This window comes from Drosophila melanogaster, chromosome 3R (assembly GCF_000001215.4).
Source record: "Drosophila melanogaster chromosome 3R".
Taxonomy (NCBI): domain Eukaryota; kingdom Metazoa; phylum Arthropoda; class Insecta; order Diptera; family Drosophilidae; genus Drosophila; species Drosophila melanogaster.
Genome location: NT_033777.3, coordinates 16112171 through 16125721, shown reverse-complemented (window position 1 = coordinate 16125721; position 13551 = coordinate 16112171). Strand labels below are relative to the sequence as shown.

At 46.4% G+C, this 13551-nt stretch overlaps 1 protein-coding gene across 1 annotated transcript in view; it reads right to left on the bottom strand.

Annotated features, from left to right (window-relative positions):
- The window catches only part of Sb (Stubble), a 29124-nt gene extending 19563 nt beyond the window's left edge, over positions 1 to 9561 (bottom strand). Inside the window, exon 1 of the mRNA NM_001300426.1 lies at positions 9163 to 9561. The gene's annotated coding sequence lies outside the window, so the exon portion shown is untranslated. The remainder of the gene's footprint in view (positions 1 to 9162) is intronic.
- Between the last annotated feature and the right edge of the window lie 3990 nt (positions 9562 to 13551).

Below are 13551 nucleotides of genomic sequence, written 5' to 3'. Positions count from 1 at the left end.
TTTTCACAGCAATATTGAATTTTCCGCACACACATGTGACATGGGTCAGTAACCTAGAAATGAAAATAACACCTTGCTGGGGCTGCGGCTTTGGCTGCGGCTATGGCTGTGGCTGCCAACTGCCATAAATGTGGACGGAATGGAGATGGACATGGGATGGAGCCGGGACTGGAGCTGGAGCTGAAGCTGAAACTGAAGCTATAGCTGGAGCTGGAGCTCGAAATGTAGAGGCTCGCTGCAAACGAAACGAACCCACCTAGCCACTGCCAGCGACCCCCCTCCGGTGTGTGTGCGAGTTTGCTAACGTTTCAAGACCATATCTATATCTAAGCAAGTGTACGGCAGCCCAAGAGAAAAACTGCCAGCGCAACAGAGACAGGGAGAACCTGTATGGAGAGACAAGACTGAGACCCAAGCCAAGACAAGACCCAGGCCAGGCCAAGCCACATCTCCAGAAAATTTGTTAAACCGCAGCAGAGAAATGTTGAAAACATAAACCGAAAACCGCAAAATGTGGCAAAAAATAATAATACATACCATGTGGAAAACCAGCGGTAGCAGTAGCAACAATGAAAAGAACAATAACAACAATAAAATGCTAGCAAACTCTGGAGGCAAATTAAATTGAAAGCACTCACAAATGTAACCCTAAACATTGTCTAATTTCCGAAAAGAATACAAAAAGCCCAAAATGTGTGGCAACGCGGGGGAATAGACATCATCAAAATGGGCATGACAACAGGAAGCCAAAATTATTACGCAAGAAATAGAATATTGTATGCGCTATCTACAAGGCTACAATGTTAAATATTAAAATCTAAGACACAAAAGAATAAAATAAAACAAATAGCGCCTTTCAAGAATTAATCTAAAATTTTAAGCCATTTGAATAAAACGATATATGGTCTAGACAACTAATCATGCTTTCGTGGGCATGCTTTTAATTATATAGAAAACCATAAATGCTCCACGAAGCAAAGGTTATGCTATAAACATCACAGAATGATCTTACGCAAATATTTCCTACCCGAGCTAGCCAACCTGTGATTAATATTCAACAGAAGGTCTATTAATTGCCATTCACGTTGTTCTAGTTTTGATAAGCCCACCTCTCCTCGTAGCCACCATGCCGTGCGCTAAACCCCAAGAACGGAGGCCGGTCTGCCTAAGTATAACCGTCGGGGCAGTGACTCTCCTGGTGAACTCTTAGACGGAGGCAGACGGTCACAGTCAGTAAACAGTTGGTGTTATGATGATATAATAAACAGTGATGGTCCCAGCGAATGGCACGGAGTGCTGAGACCGTTCCGAAACAGATTGATGGGGTAGATTAAAGCCAGGTCATGTCAGGGAAGAGACGGAGTCAGCAGTCAGCAGTCAGCGCTTTGGCATGCGTTTGAATTTGGGTGTCGGAGCGGGAAGAGTCGCAAACAAATCACCCAACACTCGGGATGGCGGACTTGTGTTGGACGCAGATTAATTTCAGGTGACAAATTACACATGAATTTCTAACGGCAGTCCAATATTTATGGGAATCTTCCCACTGGCCCGCAACGTCATGCGTGCGCCCCAACCAGATCCAACCTGAAGTGGAGCGATGTGGAAAAACACTCTGCCAGGTTCCTACTCCGGTTGACAGCTGAAATTGAGATTAATTGTGCTAAATTAAGTGAGTGAGAAATTACGAAATTATTGCAGCGTGTGTTGCAGTTAGAAATCGCAATCAGTTTGCCCGAATCAGTTGGCCCCGTCCGGACTGGACCGGCCCCAGAGGGTCCTACAAATTGTCTTCGTCGCGATCCGTAAACAGGAGTTGAGTTGGGTGTAAATTACAGGTGTGTGGTGGCCAGCGCGAAAGGTGTGAAGCCGGATGGGATCCCGATCCCCAAGAATCGAGAATCGAGAACCCAGCTCCAGTTGAGGGAGAACGTCGGTGCAATTGGGTGAACGCCCAGTTTTCGACCGGAGGAGGGTGGGGCAGCTGATGACTGATGATAGAGTTGATTGAAAGTTAACAGCCAGGCAAAGGGATACTTGGGCAGGCATTACCTTTAAATGTACCCAAGGGATACCTCGCGAATTTCAAACATATTCCTCTAATGGGTAACACACTGAACTTGATGGGGTTGAGAAGGCTAGTTGTAATTTTGATCAGATAGCTTCGTATCTTAAGCCCGTAATTTTACATATTTAATTTCTATTAGAGGTAATTAGAAGTACTTAAGAGGATCTGCATGTAAAATTCCCGTCCTCAAAGAAGTGTATATCAACACATTTAGATTGATGATAGAGCTGATTGAAGGTTGTACACGCACTGAGAAATTCCAAGCACGCAATTAAATATTTTTAGATTTGAGATAAAAGAGCTCTGGAAAGTTTCATGAAGCAGCTTGCAAAGGTTTATTGATCAAAGCAAGTACTAGGTAAAAGGCTTAAAATGGGAAAGGTTTAGAATTTATATTCACATTTGCAAACTTGTTACTGCAATTTGGAAAAGCTTGCAAATATAAGTTTCATTGTTGTTTATTGGTCTTTTTTATCTCTTGGCCATCCTCTAAAGTTGAGCTACTGAATTAAATTGAACGAGTGTTATTAGAGTTGATTGTAGAGAACGTCGCTCCCAAAAGGCTTCTTCTTGAAGAAAGTATGCACACGTCCAGAACCGCATTCCACGTGCCACAAAAAGCAGCCCAAACAACACCCACCATTCCCAAAGGTGACACATCACAATCGGAGCAGAAGCAGGAGCAGGCCAGTGGAAATGGGTTTAGAAGGGATTGATAGGGCGTGGTCCGGCAGTCGGCTGCAGTCTGTTGCAGTAGCAGTTGCATTTCGCAGCTCCCGGCTGAAGGAAAATCGGATGATGTCACGGCGCAGGTGGCACGGGCAGGAGGCAGGGCAGCAAGCGTCAAAAGCTGTTACAAATTGTGCAATTGGTTTTGGGCTAATGCCAGGCAAAAGGCACATGGAGGAAAGCCAACCGCCTATGCAACTTGGAGGCCGATGCAACGAATGCTGCAGTTGCATGTGTGAGGAAGCGCAACAAACCGAAAATGGTATACGACCACTGCAACCTGTTTAGGCCATGGGGCTGTATGAGGCTAAAGCTGGAGATGGAGTCAGAGACCGCGTCGCACTTTACAGTTTGATTTCTCACGAGGCAGACGCGGCATCTGCCGCAGGACCGTTACTTACATGCATCTGGTTCCGCACTTCAAGTTCAGGTTCGGGCCAAGCCACTTTTCGGGTGAGGGAAGCGAGGCAGGAGTATGGGCGGGAGTCCAACTTGGATACGGGTACTAGGTTTATGGAGGGAGCGATTTGAATAGGGATTTTGTTTTCACTTGTGTCTGGGTCGCCAGCCGGCCACTTCAAGTGGCACAAGGTCAACTGTGAGCCAGATGAAGATGTTTTGGGCCAGGGAAGAGATGTTTTTGCCACGGAAAAACCTGCTGCCCGTAAACATCTTCATTGCCATCTCCTTTGCCGCTCATAATGATGATGGTGGTGATAATGATGTTGGGGATGTGGATGGCGGCGGGGCAGCGTAATGAGTTCAAATCACAGTTGCATCCATGAGATATCGCTGCTCGTGTAATTGTTGGCATTGGCATTTGTCAAACGTTTTGCCCAGCAAGTAACCAACCGACCAACCGGCAGATGCAGTGCAGCAATTAAAAAAGAAATAGAAGAGAGTCCAGCACTGGGATTCGAACTGGGATGCTGGGACGTTGGGATGTTGGGATGTTGGGATGCTGGGATGTTGGGATGTTGAGATGCTGGGAACTTGAGACTGAGGCAAACTGCTCAAGACGGACGTGATTGAACTGCAAGTGGGGAACCTGTTTGCTTGTCTATATTAGATATGAGGCAGCGATAAGTGGAGCGTTCTCTCTCTGTCGCTCGGTTGAAGCCAAGAGTTGAGATCGTCAATACAAACATGGCCAAGATATCAGCGACAAGCTGACATTCTCTAATAATTGGCCACTGGCATTCCTTCGCGCTTTGAATTTACAGAATTTATGGTCAGTGAGGAAAGATCCAATGCGATGGCTCACCCAAATCCAATTCCCATCGTCAGAAGCATCCGCTGCTGATCAAAGCCCCCTCTTACATGGCCCGCTCCCAATACCGAACGCCATCTCCAAACGCAAGGCCATTACTCCAAATTAAGTGGCGCAGCCGTATGCAAGTTTACAGCCTCGCAACCCATTAACACAGCCAACTCCTGAACTCTCCTGGGCCCGCTTCTGATGTCTGGAGGCGCCTCCAGCTCGGATCTACGCCAGGGAGCTGCCATAAACACAGGTATGAATATATGGCCGCATATCCATGTTGGTCCCATCACTCAACGCCACTCTGGGCAATTAGCCGAGTGAAATTCAACACTCGCCAGTGGTACCATTGTCCAAATGGGGCTGGGTTTGGCCAGGTGATTTGGTCATCGGGCGAATGCCTTTCGGAAAAGTGGATGCAGGCCAATTTACTTGATCACCCGTTTCCTGTTTCGCATATTTCGGATATTCTAGGGGTTGCAAAATGAGATTAAATATTTTGGCTGGTACTATAACTTGTCTCCGAATAAAGATTTTGCAGATCAATGAAATACAAGCTTAATAGAACAGAACTGAGTGCAATATTGTAAGTCTGCACTTAATATTTCATAGTGAAATTCCCTTTAATTATATAAGGAAAAAACTAAATTCTTTAAACTTCCTAATCTTCAAAGGCATGAATAACTTTTCCAAGAAGTCCCTTGAAATGCAACTTGCTTCTCAGTAAAACGTGAACACAGTCGCATCCCAACTAACTTGGCAATGGCAACAACTTCATTTGCCGCTGCGGCTGGCATCTATTTTTATTAGCCAGGCAATTTGGCCAAAGGCAACAGGAAAAATAATAAAATAAGTCTGCGACGAGAAGATGCGAAGGAAGGAGTCTATGCCGGATGATGGCAAGACCTCAATCCCAGAAAACCCAACCGTTGGGACACAAAAAAAAAAAAAAATAAGTAAAACGGTTTCTGGAGAGACACCTGTCATGAGAGCCTCTTAACAACGGCCATCAGCGGAGGCAGCAACACCTCTATTCAAATAAGCCACAGACTCAGATTTAGGATCGCGTCCGTATCGGTGTCGCCACTTGTCGAGTGGACTCGCCGTGGACTTTAGTGGTTCGCAGCAGTCTGTGGTCCATGTTACATGGTCCGTTGTATTTTGTCTGGGCCATGCGTGGTCCCATTTCCCAGCGAAAACCACTCGCGGTTGACCCAATGCTAAGCGGGCTAAGTTGGACAATGGCCCACAGCGCAGTTTAACGGATGCTTCCTCATCGTCGTTGCGGTGAAGAACATAAAGGGTGGAACGGGTCTGGAGGCATGTTGCTCCATGGATCGCGGATCGCGGATCGCCACTCGAACTCGTTCCGCGGAAACGTGTTTGCTGTTTGCAGTTTGGTGCCTGGTTGACCACCACACGAGCGACCAGGCCAGGCCAACCAAGTCCAAGTCGCGTCTTGGACCAGTTGCATATGGCCGGCCAGTTGGGTTGTGCCCCGAAGTGTGGCCACAAATCGAATTGTTGTTAATTAATAACAGCGAAACACCTTTGTCTGTGCCCCATTCTCAGTTGCCTACCCCCCGCCCCCAATCCCCCTTGCTGCCACAAACAGGTGCTCCTAATTTGGGGTGGCGCCCCAATGTTGACGCCCTTTTCTGGCTCGGTTTCGGTTGCGAATTACTGGCGGCCAGCTTGTTAGCATGGACTTTTGGCCACAAAGTCCAGTTAGCCAAGCACTCCCAGTCGCGCAAATTCTATCGCCATCTCTCTCCCCGGTTAATTTGTGGCATAACTCGTTTCGTAATTGAGAATTACATTAGATTCGTGACGAGTGCGTGCAACAGAACTAGTTCCACCAGCAGCTACTATTGAGTCATTTGCCAGCACAGAAAAGAAAACAAGAAAGACGGTAGTTGGGCGGTATCGAAAAATCTAATACCTTGTACTAGCATGCATATAAAAATAAATTGTTTGCACAATTATTGACTCCATGTATATATATACACAAGAGAAAGCGCTGTTTTGGGAATCATTTGTTGTTACAGAAGCATTTAAAATATTTGTCCCGAAGTTACCTCTACTAGGGTATGTCATAGTCGTGGCTACCAATTTGGCCAAGATGAGCCGAGCGTATGCCAATACTTTTACGTGTACCTGGTGCTCTCCATTCCTTCTGATGATCAACGGCTGATAGTCGGTACCCAAACATATCTATATTTTATTGCACGCAATTTCCTTTCAGCTCAATTCGTTTGCCAAATCATTTCCCCAGTTCTAGGCAAAGATTTTGAGTGCTCCTCCAGCCGCTCCTGAAGATAATCAGCGTTCGTAGAGGAGCCTGAGCTACCAAAACGAGCTACCTGATTGCCCCTGGAGTGAGAGTGCGGAATGGAATGATAGCTAAGTGCCAAGTGGATCTCGCTCTGTGTGGGTATTAGCTTGGGTAATCGGAGATGGGGCGCAGCCCTCTTAGGAGGAGGGGAACTATGGCAAAATGGAACAGCAGAAAGGTTGATAGAAGCTGCCGATCGGAGATAATGAGGGCCTGAAGGATACAACGCCATATAACGCAGATAGGTATAAGATCTGATTAGATGCAAGGGTTTCAAAGAAGCCTCCTATGTAAGGTGCCTAATGGTAAATGTATTTGTAATAAGAAAAAGGTGTTACTAATGTCGAATGTAAAAGTAGTAAAAACTGCTGACAAGGCAACTTATACCGCATCGCATTGAAAACATTCCGACATTTTCATCTTGGTTTCCTACCGCAAAGTGGAAGAAGGCAGTGGTTTGCAAATCAAATCGTATATAAAATCATCCATCAATGGACAGCTAACACTATCGGTTTGAACTTCCTGTGTGCCAGTGGCTTTATCTAGCTGCATCCACCACCCTAGCCACCTTTATTACGGCTAACCACTGGCCACTTGGATATGGGCCGCCAATTGATTCCATTGCTAATGACTGCTAACGGTTCCACAGACACTTGCCGCAGCTTCGATTGCGGCTGAGGAAAGGAAGCCAGCGGTTACCGCTGCAACGCCCAAGTCGCCGGGAGCCTCTGCCATCCACAGATCTCGACGCACTTCACCTGCGGCACAGTGAGAACGATCGGGAAGGATCACTGATTGCTCAAATTATTATTGATCGGTTGTAAGAAATATTTGATGATCATATAAAAGAATAAGAATTACTTTGAACTACTAGCTAATTAAAAAAAAAATTAATTAAACTAGTTGGATTCCCAATTACTCAACAAAATACACAAAATAGGAAGTAGGATTAGCCAACGCTGCGTATGAGTAATAAAAATAGTTCTGATTCTTCAGTGAGATTCCCCTGGGACAAACATTTACATTCCCTATCTAACTTCACCTGTTCTATCAAATCCCTTTTAAGATCCTCCTTCTCGAGGCCCCACTGTCGCTGGGCAGCAGCACGTTTGCGTGTGGCTTCCGCGGCCGCCCGTCCAAGATTGATTGGGCACTCGTTTATTGTCAGTGGAGCTGGGCTTATCGCATCAGTGCAATTTGTTTGCGCCGCTGCTGCTGGCGGTGGTGCAGATTCCCCTCAACGAGAGGTGCTGGCGCAACAAGTGGGTTTGTGGCCGGACACCTGCGACCGCCCCTTTTGCCTCACAGAGAGCAAAGGGGTAAGGATGAAGGACGGTGTAGGGTGTCCTCCACTGCCAATGGACTCGCACGCAACGAGGCTTAATGACCCCGCAAGCCTTAATTAAGGCCCAAACTAAAACACTTTGATTGATTTACGCTTGCCAACTAACTGCCCGAGGACAGGGACAGTGATATGGGGATGGCCACAATTAAGAGAGCGGTGGGGATGGAAAACGAATCCGGCTTCTTGCATAATTACCCCGTAAGACTCAATTAACTGTAAATTAAAGAAAATGCTCGCTTACATTATGGCTGCACTTAATGTCGCGTGTGATAATGGTGCAGATCTTCTCTGGCACTCAGTGCGACTTTGCGAATCTACTCAAATTGGGTAGCCGAAGCGGAAGATACTTCAACCAACATGTGAACCCTTGTTGATATTTTTGACACTTGTATATATATTTGATATATACCTTTATTTACTCACATAATATCATTGATGAAAAGAAAATTTTTGGTTTTCTGATTTTGTGAAAACACTTCAAAATGTTTGAAGATGGCCCAACGTGTTGGAGATGGTTTTTGCATTTTAAAATTGCACTGCCAGCCGATTGGTAATTATACCCGTAGAAAGGGTACATTTTAAGATCATCGCAGAGTAAGAGCATTTTTTGTTGCTTTTGATGCTTTTGTTTTTTTGCTGCCACAGCGGCAATGCCACTGCCCACCCCCCGCGCTCTCACACATGGAATTAGAGCGGGTAAAAATGTACGAGGAGATAAAAGAGAGGCGAATTAAGTAACAAGGCACTTAACGTTAACACTTAACAAGGCAATGTCGTGGCTGTCTTGGCTGAGGCCTGAAACCTGCGCCATGCACCGTGCACGGGGAAGTTGGCCATAAAAGTTGGAGCTGGAACTTTGGCCGGGACGGGAAGCCGGAGGAACGAAATGCCATTAAGTGTCATTGCTCATTCCGGCGAAAGATTGATATCGGGCTTTAAATATGCGTACCGCGAAAGTATGGGATGGGATCGGATAGGATAGGATAGAATGGTACATCAACACTGTCACGGGGTCGCCAGAAATGTGAGTGACGATGGTGGTGACTGCAGATACCCGAAGTGCATGGCCAAACTTCCCATAAAAGCAGCAGGCGAAAGACATTCCGAACGGAAGCAACTGCCCTGTAATTACGTATTTTTCGAGGAATGAATTATATGCCTACAATTCACATACAGCATTCTCAGGGATAATCACTCTTTTATTTCAGCAAACATAAACCTTAAGTATGAACTCTTTTATAAGTGAAACTAAGCACCTATCATGACGAAATTGGTTCCTCTTTTTTGTATGCCAAAATGTTATAATAGAACTTTTGTAGCCTCAAAAGAATAGATTTGCATATATGTATGAAACACCTAACCGAAAACTATGATTGATTGCAGCTTTGCAAACTGAAGAACCGCAGAGCTGGCATCCAAATACATACCAAAAATCTGATCGCCAGGTGGGGCCGCCAAAGTTGGCCCAGAGTGAACTCCAAGCTGAGGCTGAGAGTGGCAGCCAAAGGCAGTTTGCGGTTAAAGCGGCTTATCACATTAGCACACTTCCAGACATCCAGACATCCAGACATCCAGACTTGCGGACTTACAGGCCTTTGAGCGAAGACAGAAAGACCCGAACGTGGCTAAAAGAGCCGCTGGAGAACCGTTAGCGATCGCGACATTCGCATCCTGCTTGGGATCCTTCGCACACACGCACACGTAGAACTGAACTGACTCAGATATATCTTCGTACTGGGTGGAGATGCTGCCGAGATATACGAGTACGAGTTCGAGTACCGGCCGGCTGCACTTAACTCTTCGCCTGGACGAGATCTTAACAAAACTAACTCGATCGCCATTGATCGGACGCATTTCAACTTAAAGTCAAGTGGAGAAGGCGCTGACGTCGAAGTCGACGGCGGCGTCCGCGTCGGCAGCGAACTGCATTCCCAAACCGAGTCGCGTTTTACTCACCAAATAAATAAGACAGAAACAGAAACAGAATGATACAAACACAAAAAACAATAAAAAAAAAAAAACTAAGCCAAACCGAACTGTGTGCAGAATTTATGGCTTGGGCTGTGGCCGTCCGGAGAAATGCTCTACAAGGCGGGCAGTCAATAGATCTTGGGTCTTCCCAATGAATCAATAGCTTTCCCGGAGCCACAAAATGAATATCGCTTGCGTAAGACAAAAGAAACTGGAGAAACCCGTCTGAATTCAAGATCAATCTAAAAGGTCCCAAAGAAAGTGGCGCTTGAGTGGGGGGACCAGACCACCCTATTCAAGAAGTGATGGAAAACTTAAGATCGCATACGGAAGATCTCGGGTAACAGTTGCTATTGTCTGCATTTGGAGGAAGAATTTAGAGATCTCATAGAAATCTTAGAATGCTTCTTTAATTATTTTAGAGATAATAATGCAAAAGTATTTAAAATTTTCAGCAATTTATTATGTCCTTTTTTTCTACTTTATAAAGTAGTAACTTATACAGGAAGCTCAATTGGCCCCGCAAATGATTCAAACAGCAGATTAAGGCCTCCTTCGCAATAATTCACAAAGGAAAACCTGAATGAATTCCATCCACGTCATAACTCCAATACTTTGTGTTGATCCTCCGTTGACATTATTTATGGAAGCTCTTAGAAAACCGAGGAGCCCAAAATACCTCCATGTAGCGCACAACAAAGTGTGGAAGAAAAGCAACGTTCTGCGGTGCTGCTCATTTTGTGTGGTTGCATGGCTGTGTTGCAGATGGAGCAGGTGGAGCAGTGGCAGGGGCAGGGGCATGGGCAAGAGCAACGGGGCAGCAGCACAATCGAGTTTCCACCAATGTGAATTAAATAGTTGGCCGAAAGAGAGGCGACAGAGAGCTCAAATTCCGCTAAAAACGCAGCAAATCCCAGACGATGGCCACAAAGTAATGGAAATATTGAGAATTCCTTAGCCGCCACTTCGACGGGGTCTCCATCTCGGTTAGAGTCTGGGTCTGAGTCTTGGATGTGGCATAGCCGTAACTCAAACCGACCATTAGAAACGAACATTAGCAGAAGACGTCTAAGAGCTGCAAATGCTGCAAAGGAAAAAGAACTAACGAACCTTGACAATTAAGTTTGCGCCACTCTGCCAAACCCAATTGGAATTCAATGTGCATGCAATGGCAGAGGCAGAAGCAGAAGCAGAAGCAGCAGATGCAGCCAGCAGGGATACCGAGATGGAGGAGGATGCGACTCAGACGGAGCAGGAGGTGCATCTGACGTTGATGATGCTCCCCGGCCTCCTCATCGAACCGAAGCCGAAGTCGACAGTCGCACAAAAACCCATACTCCATACCCCCAAACTCCAAGCTAAAAACGCCAAACTCCCGACTGGAGTCGCTTCGCTGTCTGTCGCTTGCTAATTCCCCAACAAATGTTTGCTGTTGCTTTGCTGTTGGCGGCTTCTGCAACATGTGTTGCAACAAATCGGCAAGCGACTGCAGCTGGAAAGTCGCGTGATGATGCGCCAAGTGGAGAGGAAAAATCTCGTTAAAGGTCGTGTCACAAATTCTGCAGCACTCAGAGGCGAAAAGGGGACAACGCCAAGTGCCAAAAAGCAGAAACAACAACAACATCAGTAGCTAGTTGCAACAAAGGCTGCAGCAGCAGCAGCAACGGCAATAGCAGATGCAAACTCGTGCCGCTGCTAACACAATAAATTTTCTCTTTCAGCCCGGGCGAATCTGGCGTTGAACTGCGTACATGGGTGGCCAAGTGATGCTCCTCCTCAGGCTCCACTTGCTGCCTCTCTTGGACGACAGTAAATGGCTACAGAAACAATCTGAATAAATTTGTCGCTAACTCTGGAGTTAGTGGTCCACGGGAGCGGGTGGAAAATTTATGAACCCGTTGATAGGCTGATGGAGATCTTTCCGGGAAATATTTTGATGGGACGTTGTGTTGGCCGTGGTCGGATTAACCTATTGAGTAATTTATAGCAGTGGGTGTGGATTAAAGATTTCGCAATGTATTTGTAGTTAATTTATTTGAATTTCAGTTTCTTATCTCTAATTTGCAAATCGTTTATTTAATCTCTATGGTTTTCTTAATATATACATACCTCACCATATGCGGACTACCATACGCTGTTAAGTTCATTGAATTAACCTTTTTCCTGTCATTACGCCTTTAAAATAATAAGCAGGCCTTATCTATGGGCTAGCTAATAATACCAGGACGGAACCTAACACAGTCTTGGCTTTTAATAGCCCACCATTTAATGTAAGCCATTTCGTTTGATTTCAGCTTTGAATCAACCCCACCCATCAATATTATCCTTAATACAGTGCAAATTCCGCCTTAAGTACTTGCCATTAAGCATCATTGCAGTAACTTTGTCTTGGCCATAACTCGGCACCGAGTACCCCCATCGGGGTCTTTAATCTCCCGCGGTCCGGCTGCCGTCAACCGGGCCCCATCCTCCAGACTTTCCACGTCCGCAGCTTCATGCGTGACCCCGATTCTCACAAGACTGGAAATGTGTCGGATTGGGAGGTGGGGATCTGTTTGGATCGGGATTGGGTTAGGGATATGGATGGGCTGCGATAAGCGATCACGGAATGAGGGATAACTGGTCGGTTAATGAATGGGTTCGCAATAATTGATGCCACTTTAAATTGGCCAAATGTTGATGGCCCGGCTGTGGCTGCGAGAACAGCCGAGAACAGGAAGGGAAAGTTGGCCAAGGGACTGGAGGCTGTCCCATCGCAGCGAGTGTTGCAGGTGATACTGGGACATGGAGCTGGAGTGATATTTCAACCTTTCTCCCGCTACCCAAAAGCGAAAACATTTTGCGAACGTGATTGGGGATGTGGATGTTTGGACATTGCCTTTTAATCAAGCCCACATTGCGAGCCAAGTGATTTTATGCCTTGCATTTCAGCATTTCAGAGCTCACTGACCAATTTAGCCGGCTGAGCACAAAATTTCACCGCAAGATCATCGCACTTGGCACGCAACCCGAAAGCCGGGCCCAAAAAACCCAACTCCCAACTTGGCACTGGACGCCACTGGACGCGGCGGGCTGATGTTTATGTATGAGTTCAGTCACATTTTGGGCCAACCCAAACGGCTAGTTGGATGCTGAAAATTTGAAAATGGGATCACTGCTGCGCTGCACTGGCTCGCTGACTGGCACTCGTATGCTCCAATTAGTGCCGCAATGGGATGGGATCGTATGGGATGGGATTGGATGGTATGGTATGGGATGGGATGGTTTCGCTGTACGGCTATCCAGCTGTCACTCCCGGTTATATCATCCAAAGCCGAAATGCAGTTGAATGCACCCGCCAGCGGGAAAGCGCGAATTCCATTGACCTCTGACTCCTGGGAAGCTGTGCACATCGACTGCAACACATCTTGGCCAAAAAGCGACGGCAGTCTGCTGCAGTGAGCAGACAACATCACTCATACGTGAATGATTCAATGATTGCATGATCACGAGGCAGATGCACCAGCAACGCCGGCAACCACAACCACCCACCTGTCCATCTTCGCTGGCCGCTGGGGTGTTGCATGAATTTGCGCAAATCTCTTAAAATTTAATTAAAAACAATTATTTAAAAATAAAATTTAATTAATTGCAATGTTGCATGAGTAGACACCCCGCTGCTGATACTGTAACGGTGGCACTGGCCTCGCCGCATGGGGCATCCACACCTCCAGCTCACGGGTGGCACCATCCCACCTCCTCCGCCTCTTAATCCTCCCCAGCTGCATGCGAAATGAAATGCTATGTGCTATATGGCCTATATAGCCAAGTCGGTGTGGCACGGGAATAATTAAGTTATGCTATCT